Raw genomic sequence first — 12,999 nt, 5'->3', positions numbered from 1 at the left:
CCAGTTCAATCACTCCACACTATGGAATCCACTCTGACACTGATCCAGCTCATCAAAATAAAGGAAACCGTTCTAATTGTAGTGCCCAAAGTCAACATGCTCTGGAAGTCATTGAAGTGATACTGCTCTTTATTTTATTTAATGTATTTTTTAATGATACTGCACTTTATTTAATAATGTTTAATTTATGTTTTTTTTGCAAATTCAGCTTATATAATGCTATGTGCCTGTGATGCTGCTGCAAGTAAGGCTGATCTTACCATCTTTGTGATGCTACTTGCCCCTGATAACCTTTCACCCCCTTGTTTATCTATCTCCGCCTTAAAAGTATTCAAAGACTTGGCTTCCACTGTCTTTTGGCGAAGAGGGTTCCAAAGACTCACAACTATTTGAGAGAATAAATTTCATCTTGTCTGTTTTAAATGGGCAAAGCCTTATTTTTAAACAATAAGCCCTAGTTCTGTCAAGACCACACAGGATCTTATATGATTCAATCACGTTCCTTTTATTGCTCCTAAACTCCAGCAGATACAAGCCTAGTCTGCCCAACCTTCCCATATGACACTCTACCCATTGCAGATAGTTTGAAAAACCCCCTTTTAGCTGTTTCCAATGAATTAACAGTCTTCCTTAAATATAGAGAACAATTTTGCACATAGAGTACTCCAGATATGGTGTCAACAACATCCTGTATAACTGAAGTATGCGTAGCTGAGAGCAGTGAACCATTCCTCCCAGATTCCAAAGACGTACAGGTTAGGAAGTTGTGGGCCTGCTATGTTGGCACTGGAAGCGTGGCGACACTTGCAGGCTGCCCCCAGAACACTCTACGCAAAAGATATATTTCACTGTGTGTTTTGATGTACATGTGACAAATAAAGATATCTTTTAAAAAAAAGAAATGACTTCTATTTGTCTACCTGCACTGCACTTTCTCTGAATCATAGAAAGTACAGCACAATACAGGCCCTTCAGCCCACAATGTTGTGCCAACCTTTAAACCTCGCCTAAAACTATCTAATCCCTTCCTCCCACATATCCCTCTATTTTAAATTCCTCCATATGCTTATCTAACAATCTCTTGAATTTGACCAATGTACCTGCCTCTACCACCACCCCAGGCAGCGCACTCCATGCCCCAACCACTCTCTGGGTAAAAAACCTCCCTCTGATATCTCCCTTGAACTTCCCACCCATTACTTTAAAGCCATGCCCTCTTGTATTGAGCATTGGTGCCCTGGGAAAGAGGTGCTGGCTGTCCACTCTATCTATTCCTCTTGATATCTTGTACACCTCTATCATGTTTCCCCTCATCCTCCTTCTCTCCAATGAGTAAAGCCCTAGCTCCCTTAGTCTGTCCTCATAATGCATACTCTCCAAACCAGGCAGCATCCTGGTAAATCTCCTCTGCACCCTTTCCAATGCTTCCACATCCTTCCTATAATGAGGCGACCAGAACTGGACACAGTACTCCAAGTGTGGTCTAACCAGAGTTTTGTAGAGCTGCATCATTACCTCACGGCTCTTAAACTCGATCCCACGACTTATGAAGGCTAACATCCCATAAGCTTTCTTAACTACCCTATCCACCTGTGAGGCAACTTTCAGGGATCTGTGGATATGAACCCCCAGATCCCTCTGCTCCTCCACACTGCCCAGAATCCTGCCATTAACTTAATGTGTATGCCTTATTAACTGCTTTCTCAATCAGCCTTGTCATGTTCCCAATCGTACTCCACACTGTTCCCCTGCCTCAGATCCCACCACACCCACCCTCCTTTAATCCCAATCCCACCCCAACATCACCTTCTACTCTCCTCTGACACCCCTTTCCCCACTATGTTACTCCCGCCGACCAAGCCCTCTCTCCCATTGCCCTCTTCTGACTCCATACCTCACCCTGCTCCAAACCCTGCTGTGTCTTCACCATATGCCCACCCCCTCTCTGATGCTAAGCAGCCTGTCCTTTTTTTTATTTATACAGCATGGTAACAGGCTCTTCCAGCCCAATAAGCCTGCGCCACCCAATTACACCCATGTTAACCTACTAACCCGTATGTCTTTGGAACGTGGGAGGAAACCAGAGCACCCAGAGGAAACCCACGCAGTCACAGGGAAAACGCACAAACTCCTTACAGACAACGGTGGGAATTGAACCTCGATTGCTGGCACTGTAATAGCGTTACGCTAACTGCTACGCTACCATGCCGCTCATCAGAGACCTCACCTTTGTACCCCCACACCCACACTCAACGAGTTCCAGTCCCAACACTATATCAAGTTCTTCTTCTATCACCTCTGCACCCATTTCTTTGGCAAGGAGTCTTCACCCCCCACTAGTATTGGTTTATTATTGTCACCTGTACTGAGGTCCAGTGAAAAACTTGTCCTGCACACCATCCACACAGATCAACTCATCATACAGTGCACCGAGGCAGTACAGGGCAAATACAAAGCAAAGTGTCACAGCCACAGGGAAGTGCAGCGCAGGCAGACAACAAGGTGCCAGGTCATAACGAGGCAGATTGTGAGGTCAAGAGTCCACTTATGACCCCTTCTCACATCTCTTGCACTCACCTTTTTCTTGGACACCCCCTTCTGGCCTTTTACCTTCTCTTGACCTTTTCATTTCCAACTGCCAATGCTACATCAATCACCTCAACTTCTCCACTTCCCTCACTCCCCCACACCAATCCTAACATCATCAAATCCACAGACAAAGGCGGTGCCATTGTGGTCTGGAGGACTGACCTCTACCTCGCAGAGGCCAAATGGCAGCTGTTGGATATCTCCTCATACCTACCCCCGGACCACGACCCCATACATGAACACCAGGCCACTGTTTCCCACATTAGGACATCTCCCCTCCTTAGCCCCCAACCCCACACTGCCTGTTTCTACCTCTAACCCAGGATTCACAAACAGGACATCCCTGGTAGACCCATCGTCTCATCTTGCTCTTGCCCCACCAAATTTATCTCTTCGTACCTCAACTCTACCCTGTCTCCCTTTATCCAGTCCCTTCCCAACTTTTTTCCACCTCTCATGCCTTCCACCGTTCAATTCCCTACTACCAACCACCTCACCTCACCTTCACCATGGAATTCCAGTCTTTATCTCTCATCAAGGAGATAATAAGGCTCTCCACTTCGTTCTGGGACAAAGACCCAACCAGTTCCCCTCTGTTAACACTCTCATCCTCCTGGCAGAACTTGTTCTTACCCTCAACAACTTCTCTTTCAATTCCTCCCACTTCCTACAAATCAAAGACGTAGCCATGGACACTAACATGTAACAAGGCTAACATGTAACAATCCTTGTTCCAAACCTACTCTGGCACCCCTCCCCAACTCTTTCTCCATTACATCGACGACTGCATTGGTGCTGCATCCTCCACTCACGCGAAACTTGTCAATTTTATCAAATTCCATTTTATCCATGCTCCCTTTCTTGAACACGGGCGTAACATCTGCTACCGTCCAGTCCTTTACCACCAATTCTGCATCCAAGGAGCATTGAAAGATTATGGTCGGAGACCCCACTATTTCCTCTTGCACCTCCCTCAAAATCTTAGAGTGCGTACCATGTGGTCCTAGTAACTTACCTATTTTAAGTACAGCCAACTTTTCTGATACCGCCATGCTGTGAATATTTAATATATTTACCATCTCTTCTTCACTATTCCTTTGGAAGCATCCTCCCCTGGTGAAGGTTGATGAAATGTACTCCTGATGCCGAGTCTCAGCCCGAAATGTTGACTGTTCCTTTTCCCCACACTTGCTGCTCAACCCTCCAAGTTCCTCCAGCAGGTCGTTTGTTGCTCCAGCTTCCAGCATCTGCGTCTTTTGTGTCTTATCCTCAGCCCTGTAACACTATATTCTGCATGCTGTTTTCTTTGTACTACCTTGATGTAATTATGTATGGCATGATCTGTCTGGATGACATGCAAAACAAAAGCTTTTCACTTGGTACATTTGACAATAATAATAGTCTTTCCAGCAACTCATGCATTTTCCTTTGGAGATGGGTACAGAGCTGGTCCCAAGTGGCAGACACTTCCTGCTCTACTTCCAAAAAAGTGTAAGCAAAGTAACTAAACATGATGACTGTTCACCTAAACCATTTTGAATGACAGGAATTGTACGAACTTTAGCACTGTGTAGGCGTGTAGTTGCATCTTCTATTGTTGACAGGGAATAATGTTCTCTTTTAATAGCTTTATTTGCAGTGATCCATCCTTCATAGATATTGCTACCCATTGAACTGATCCAACTAACTGACATCACCAGAACTAGAAGGTCTTGCTTGACCAAACCATCAGTTTTTCTTTTAAAATGAATAAAAACTGCAGATGCTGGAAATCTGAAATAAAAACTGAAAATGCTAGAAACTCTCAGTAGGTCAGGCAGCATCTGTGGAAAGAGAAAAAGAGTTAATGTATCAGGTCCAAAACCCTTTGTCAGAACCCTTTACCAGTTCTGACAGAAGGTTTCTCTTTCTACTGATGCTGCCTGATCTGCTGAATGTTTACGGTCTTTCTTTCAGCTTATCCCTTAAAGCCACAGACACCCTACATTTTGTATGGTTTCAGCAAGCTTGATTTGGTACTTTGCATTAATTTGTCCAATGAACATGTGAGGATATTCCTGTTTGAAACACCCTTTGTTACAGGATAATAGTCATTTAGCACAGATATCATAAGTCCAGGACATAATTCCCTCTTGGGGAACTCATCTTCTTTCCACAGATCCTTGGGTTTCCTCAGCCTTAGCACAACTTTCTCCAGTCACCTCTCGATATTTTCATGGGTTTACATACCGATTAAAATTCTGTCCTCTTGAATCACCGATCAGTTTAAATTGAGCCTTTATATTTGCATGACAATCTTATCTATTTTCTCTAAAGTCCAGTTAGCTTCTTAAAGCATTCTTTCTCACACCCTGGAGTCTGATATCTCAAGCACGAGTCTTTTTCTGAGTATTTCTTTCAGTATAATTAGACCAAACTCACAACCTTTAGTGAGCTTTCACAAAAGTGTTTTGTATTGATCATATGCTTTGCCAGTTTCTTGCTTTGTCCTGTTAAACTCATGTCACTTATAGATAATATTTTTTCACATTATGTCAATACTTAGAAATGTTGTCAATATAGTTACTATCCTTCTCTTTGACCTGGTATTTCCAAGTGGAATACATCACATGCTACTACTCTAGACCTGAATTTTCTCTTTTCTGTTGTAGCTCCATCCCCACAGCATAATTCTGCCGTTAACTCAAATATCTTCCATTTTTCTGCAACATTTCCATCATATATTGTAGAATCTATCCCTTTGTAAGGAGACTCCAAACAATGCAATTCATTCTGATGATTGTGTTCTAATTTACCACACTACAGAATTATTTTGAAAGAGTCAGCTTTTAAATACTTCCTTCCAGAATTCATACTAATCGCACTGCTTTCAACCATCACAAGATTGAATCCATTCAGACATTTCTGCCATAGTTTATCATGGGGTGTAATCCATTCTAATCCATAATGGAATCCACTCTAATTCACCATACTTCAGACTATATTCTAAATCACACATTAAGTATTCTATTTACATTAAAGAATCCATTCTTATATGGCTGTATTGTATTATATGGTAGGATCCATTAAAGTGCTCTAAAGCATTACATGATGAAATTCTTTCCAAATTCACACGTCTAATTAACACCTTTAGATGTGACAGCGCTAATTTGCCACAGAGTGCAACCCATTCTAATGACAGTTGCTCTAAATAAACCCATACTGGAATCTAATCAGGCAGTCCAAAGGGCCACACCTAAAAATGAGATGCTAACCTGATGAAGCACAATACATGCACACCACAGAGCAAAGACAGAGCTAGGAGATCCCACAACCAACGGTTTGGATCATAGCTCTGCAAGTCCTGCCTACATCCAGTCATGAATGGTGAAGGACAATTCATTAGCTGATGGGAAGTAGAAATTCCAAGAACATTCCCATGCTCACCAATGGCGGGGCCCAGCATCATGAGTGGGAAAGACAAGGCTGAGGCGTTCATAACCACTCACAGCCGGTGCCAACTGGATGATCTGTCTCGAACTTTCTCCTGATATCCCCACCAGTACAAAAGGCAGTCTCCAGCCAATTCAATTCACTCCATGTGAAATAAAGAAAGAACAGAAAAGCAGTGTGACCAGACAACATCTGGCTGTAAGATTCTGTAACTCAACTGAACTAAGTACATACATACTGTGGCTGCAAAACAGGTCAGAAAACAAAGCAACATAAGAAAACAGGAGGAGGGGTAGGCCACTCAGCCCCTCATCTACCCAGCCATTCAATATGACCAGGGCTGATGTCCCCCTCATTCACCCTCCTCTTGCCAGCTCCACATAGCCCTCAATTCCGTGATCTTCCAAAAATGGATCTATTTCCTCTTTAAACGCTCCCAATGATCAAGGCAGAGAATTCCAGAGATTCACCACCCTCTGTGAGAAGTTCTGAAGCACCTCGGTTTTAAGTGACCACCCTCCCGATCTTGTTACTACGTCCCTTCATTCGAGGTTCTCCCACTAGTGGAAACATCTTGACATCTACTCTGCCATGCCCCTCAGGATCACATATGTTTCATTAAAATCACTCCTCATTCTTCTGAACTCTACAGAACATAGATCTAATTTCGATAGTTGCTTGAGATAGGGGCTGGATGGATGTTGTGCAACCTGCAGCAAATGAAACATCTGATGTCCAAAGCCTTTCCACCATCTACAACGCACATCAGGAATGGGATGGAATACTTCCCACCTGGCTGGATAAGCACAGCTCCAAAAGCATTCAAAAAGTTTTATACCAGTCAGGACAAAGCAGCCTGCTTGACCCATCCATCATCACAGATATTCTTGTCTCCCACCAGCACTGTGGCTGACATCACCTCTCAATCTCGCAATCTCTTTGACCAAGAAGGATAAGAACAACAATTACGTAGGGGAGACCACCTCCCAAGAGGTTTCTCTCCAAGCCTGACCTGGAAGTATATCTTTGCCGAGCACCTGCCCTCCGTCTGCTGTGGGCCTTCTGGAGCTCCCAGTTGCCAGCTATTTTAATTCCCTCCCCATTCCCACACTGACATGTCTGTCCTTGGCCTCCTCTGCTGCCGTGATGACGCTACACATAAACTAGGGGAAAAGCACTTCATATTCCACCTGGGTAGTCTACAACCTGACACCATGAACAGTGAATTCTCCAATTTCAGGGAATCTGCTCCCCTTTTCTCTCTCCACCTGATCTCCCCCAACTCCTCCTACATGCCTCCCCCAGCTCCCCACCTGTTTCTTTCCCCCTCCACCATCCACTCTGCCCACACACTCCTCCCACTGGGTTCTTCCCCCCCACCACAGTTCCCATCTGCCCACCCCACCTGCCTTATTTAATTCCATGCTCCACCTTCCTTTCCTATCAGATTCCATCAGCTGTGACCCTTTGTTGCCTCCACCCATCACCCTCCCGGCCTCTGTCACTATTTCCACCCTCCCTCCTCCATCTGCCTGTCACACTCCTCACCTGGATCCACATATGGCTTGCCTGCTCTTGTCCACTCTTCCCCACACTGGCTACCTCCCCTCTATCTTTCAGTCCAGATGAAGGGTCTCGACCAAAAACGTCAACTGTCCATTTCCCTCCACAGAATCTGCCTGACCTGCTGAGGTCCTCCAGCACTTTGTTGGAAGTACATCATTGTTTCACTCATTGCTGCTGGTATAAATCTGAAACACTCTCCTCACCAGCATTGCAGGGGTATCTGCACCAGGGGTATCTGCACCAGAAGGACTGCACCAGTTGAATAAGGTGCTCACCACCTCCTGATCAGGACAATTACAGATGGGCAAAAAAATGGTTGGCTTTTCCAGCCACACCCATCTCCTAAATAATGGATAAACAAACACAAATAATCCAATGAGAATGCACCAAAGTGCACAAAATGCACTTTGTACACCATTCCAATGGCACAGACCAAACTCACCATCTAGAAATAACTTTCTAGTGATTGGTTCAAATCATTGTGGTATAGACACCACATGTCTAAACATGCCATGGGATCCTCCGAATCACACTATACTGAATGACCACACTTCAGAATCCATTCGAAAAGCAGTGTTCCAACTTATCACTTCATGAAGTATATTCTGTAATTCATCAAACTTTGAAATTTGGTCTAAAGACAATATTATCTATCATTACGCTATGGAAACTATTCCAGTCACACTACTCTGAAGAACTGCCCTATTGAATCAATTCCAATATTACAACTTCTAGATCACCACATGATAAAATCCACTGTAAAAAATGTTCTTAAATTTTTGGACAATGCTCTAAAGCTGTATATTGAACTCATTCTAATCACGTTGCTCTGAACCGATGGAATTCACTCCAATGACACAGCTCTAAATCACCACAATATTGAATCTTTTCAAGTAACAACACACTAAGTCACCACAACATGGAATCCATTGTATGACTGTGTTCTAAGTCGTTATACTATTAATCTATTCCAATTACACTTTGGTTTGACCTCTGTCCTGGTCCACCCACTACGGAATCTGTTTTGATGTTTTATCCACAAATCAGCACATGTAGAACATAGAACATAGAACAGTGCAGCACAGGAACAGGCCCTTCAGCCCACAATGTTGTGCTGAACTAATTAAGCTAATGACGCCTAATTAAACGAATCCATTCTGCCTGCACATGGTCCATATCCTCCATACTCTGCATATTCACGTGCCTATCAAAGAGCCTTCTTAAATGCCTCTTTTTGTACCTGCCTCCTCCACCACCCCTGGCAGCACATTCCAGGCACCCACCATTCCGTGTAAAAAAAACTTGCCCCTCACATCTCCTTTAAACTTCAACCATCCCCCTCCCAATCTTAAATGCATGCACTCTAGTATTAGACATTTCAATCCCGGGGAAAAAGATATCGGCTGTCTACTCTATTTATGTCTCTCATAACCTTATAAATTTCTATTAGGTCTCTACTCAATCTCTGGCACTCCAGAGAAAACAACCCAAGTTTTTCCAGCCCCTCCTTACAACACATGCCCTTTAATCCAGGCTGCTTCATGGTAAAACTCCTTGCACCGTCTCCAAAGCCTCCACATCCTTCCTATAATGGGGCGACCAGAATTGAATGCAATACTCCAGATGTGGCCTAACCAGAGTTTTATAAAGCTGCAACATAACTTCCTGACTCTTGAACACAATGCCTCAACTAATAAAGGCAAGCACGCCATATGCCTTCTTTACCACCCTTTCAACATGTGTGGCCACTTTCAGGGAGCTATGGACTTGGACCCCATGATCCATCAACACTGTTAGGGTTTCTGCCAATTAAACCTGTGTATTTTCCCTTTATATTTGATCTCCCAAAGTGCAACACCTCACACTTGGCTGAATTAAGCTCCATCTGCCATTTCTCCACCCATACCTACAACTGATCTATATCCCGTTGTATCCTTTGGCAACCTTCTACACAATCCATTACACCACCATCTTTGCGACATCTGCAAACTGACTACCCACTCATCCTATATAGCAGAGGTTTCAATACAGATCCCTACGAACACTGCTAGTCATGGTCCTCCAGCCAGAATAAAGACCCATCGACCACTACCTTCTGTCTTCTTTAGGCAGCCAATTCTGAATCCAAGGGCCAAATCACTGTGGATCCCATGCATCTTAATCTTCTGGATGAGCCTACCGGGGTCGAATGCCTCACTAAACATGTAGACAATATCTACTTCTCTATCTTCATCGATCATCTTCGTCATATCTTGAAAAATCTCAATCAAGTTAGTAAGACATGACCTGCACTGCGCAAAGCCATGCTGACTGTCCCTAATTAGGCCATGCTTATCCAAATCCTCATAAATCCTATCTCTAAGAATACTCTTAAATAACTTCCCTACCACTGATGTGAGACTCATCAGTCTATAATTTCCAGGATTATTTCCATTTCCCTTCTTGAATAAAGGAACAACATTAGCCACTCGCCAGTCCTCTGGGACCTCACCTGTGGCTAGGGAAGACACAAAGATCTTGGTCAAGGCCCCAGCAGTCTCATCTCTTGCCTCTCTCAATAACCTGGGGTATATCCCATCAGGCCCTGGGGACTTATCCACCTAACTGTTCTTCAAGAGACCCAACGCTATCTCTTTCTTTATCTCAAAATGCCCCAGAATATTTGTATGCTCTGCTATTCTCCATGTCCTTCTCCTTGGTGAATACCAACGCCCATATCCTCCGCCTCCAGCACATGTTCCCTCCTTTATCCTTGCGTGGTCCTACCCTCTCCCTAATTATCCTCTTACTCTTGATGCATGCATAGAATGCCTCGGGATTCCCTTTATTGCTACTTGCCAAGGAGTTTACATCGCACCTCCTGGCTCTCCGAATTCCTTTCTTTTTTTCTGACATCTGTATGGGCCCTGTTTGATTTTAGCTTTCTAAACCTTACATATGCTGCCTTTTCCTTCTTGACTAAATCACCACCTCCCTGGACATCCAAGGTTCCCTTACCTTGCCATCCTTATCCTTCCTTCTTACTGAAATGTACCAGTCCTAAACGTTGTGCAGTTGGTCTTTAAACAGCCTGCACCGCATCAGATATAGACTTGCCCAAAAACAGCTGTTCCCAATTAACTCTCCCTAGCTCCTGCTTGATAGTCATGTAATTTATCCTCCCCCAATTTAGTACTTTCCTGCAAGATCCATACATATCCTTATTCGACCTATCTTAAAACATGAGTTGTGATCACTGTTTCCTAAATGTTCTCCCACTGAAAGGTCAGTCACCTGACATTTCCCAATACAGGTCCAGTATGGCCCCTCCGCTCGTTGGACTATCCACATACTGTTTTAAGAAATGCTCTCGAATGCACCTAACAAATTCTGCCCCGTCTAACCATCTTGCACTAAGGAGGTCCCAGTCTATATTGGGGAAGTTGAAGTCACCCACTACAACAATCCTGCTGTTTTAGCATCTTTTTCCAATCTGCCTCTTGCATATCTGTTCTTCGGTGGCTATTGGGTGGTCTATAGTCAATTCCCATCAGTAGACTCAGTGGACGAGCCCTCCATTATGTCCCCTCTGAGATGAGCTGTGATATTGTCCCTGATTAACAGTGCAACTCCTCCCCCTCTTTTACCTCCCTCTCTATCTCTTCTAAAACATCAAGATCCTGGAACATTAAGCAGCCAGTCCTGTCCTTCTCTCAACCAAGTTTCTGTAATGGCCACAACATCATAGTCCCATGTACTGATCCATACTCTAAGTTCATCTCCTTTACCCTTAATGTTCCTTGCATTAAAATTAACACACTCCAACCTATCCGTCCCATCGTGTATATTACCTTGGTCCTGCCTGTACTTCCTTACAGACTTACTGGTCATGATATCTACCTTCCTCTCAACCCCTCCACTTTCTGACCCAGTGCTCTGGTTCCTATCCCCCTACCAAACTAGTTTAAACTCTCCCAAGTAGCACTGGCCAAACTCCCGGCCAAAATGTTGGTTCCCCTCCGGTTAGGTGTACCCGTCCCCCTTGTAAAGGTTGCTCCTGCCCCAGAAGAGGTTCCAGTGATCCAAGGACCTGACACCCTGCCCCTGCACCAGTTCCTCAGCCACACATAAGATAAGATTTCTTTATTAGTCACATGTACATCGAAACACATAGTGAAATGCATCTTTACATAGAGTGTTCTGGGGGCAGCCCACAAGTGTCTCTACACTTCCAGCGCCAACATGGCATGCCCACAACTTCCTAACCCGTACGTCTTTGGAATGTGAGTGGAAACTGAGCACCCGGAGGAACCCATGCAGTCACGGGGAGTATGGACAAACTCCTTACAGACAGCAGCCTGAAATTGAACCCAGGTCACTGGCGCTGTAATAGTGTTACACTAACCGCTACATTACCGTGCCTGCAAATTCATCTGTTCTGTCTTTCTTTTCCTGCCCTGACTAGCACATGGCACCGGGAGTAATCCAAAGACTACCACCCTCGAGATCCTGCTTTATAGCCTCTTTCCTAACTCCCTATACTCACTACACAGGACTTCATCCCTTTTCTACCTACGTCGTTGGTGCCAATGTGCACCATGACCTCTGGCTGCTCACCCTCCCCCTTGAGAATGTTCTGCATCCACTCCGAGACATCCTCGACCCTGGCACCCAGGAGGCACACACCATCCTGGCATCTCTGTGCCCACAGAATCTCCTGTCTGTCCCCCTAACTATCAAGTCTCCTATTACTATTGCTCTGCCTGATTCCTCCCTTCCCTGCTGAGCCTCAGAGCCACTGACCTGGCTGCTGCTGTTGTGCCCTGATAGGTTAATCCCCCCCAGCAGTATCCAAAGCGGTATACATTGGTGAGGGGAATGGTCACGGGGGGACCGTGCACTGTCTGCCTGTTCCTTTACCTCTCCTGGTGATCACCCAACTACCTGCTGCCATGCACCTAGGTGTGACCACCTCAGTAAAACTCTCAATCTATGATGCTCTCAGAATCCCCGACAAACCTACGTACATCCAATCCTAGCTCCAGTTCCTTAAAGTGGCTCATCAGGAGCTGAAGCTGGGCGCACTTTCCATGGTGAAGTCATCAGGGATCCCGGAAGTTTCCCTGATCTCCCACATCCTGCAGGGAGGAGCATACCACTGCCCGAACTGCCATCCCAACTATACTGATCTGAAGAGTAACTTTTAAGAAAAATCTTACCTGCTCCTCTGCTCAACCTCCTTGCTGAAGCCTCTTGGGCAAAAGCATCAACTCTTATAATCACCACTCTCAAAATGGCCACTCTACTACAGCCTGCCTTCCAATTATTGCTACTGTGCCTCACAATGAGCCAATCAGAAAGGCTGCAGCACTGCTCTGCTCCTGCTTGAAACCTACAGTGGGTTACAAAATGAAGTCAGGCTGCATAGTTAAC

At 44.8% G+C, this 12,999-nt stretch overlaps 1 protein-coding gene across 3 annotated transcripts in view; it reads right to left on the bottom strand.

The window, feature by feature from the left end:
* Window positions 1-12,999, bottom strand: part of LOC127581330 (scavenger receptor cysteine-rich domain-containing group B protein) — a 116,423-nt gene that overhangs the window by 61,727 nt on the left and 41,697 nt on the right. Inside the window, exon 1 of one of the 3 annotated variants that reach the window (XM_052035640.1) lies at window positions 12,786-12,939. The exons of the other annotated variants lie outside the window; for them this stretch is intronic. The gene's annotated coding sequence lies outside the window, so the exon portion shown is untranslated. Of the gene's footprint in view, window positions 1-12,785; window positions 12,940-12,999 lie in introns of those variants that run through there. 3 annotated transcript variants of the gene reach the window in all.

Source organism: Pristis pectinata, chromosome 21 (genome assembly GCF_009764475.1).
Source record: "Pristis pectinata isolate sPriPec2 chromosome 21, sPriPec2.1.pri, whole genome shotgun sequence".
Lineage (NCBI taxonomy): Eukaryota > Metazoa > Chordata > Chondrichthyes > Rhinopristiformes > Pristidae > Pristis > Pristis pectinata.
Note: the sequence above shows the minus strand (reverse complement) of the source record. Positions and strands in the feature narration are given on the sequence as shown.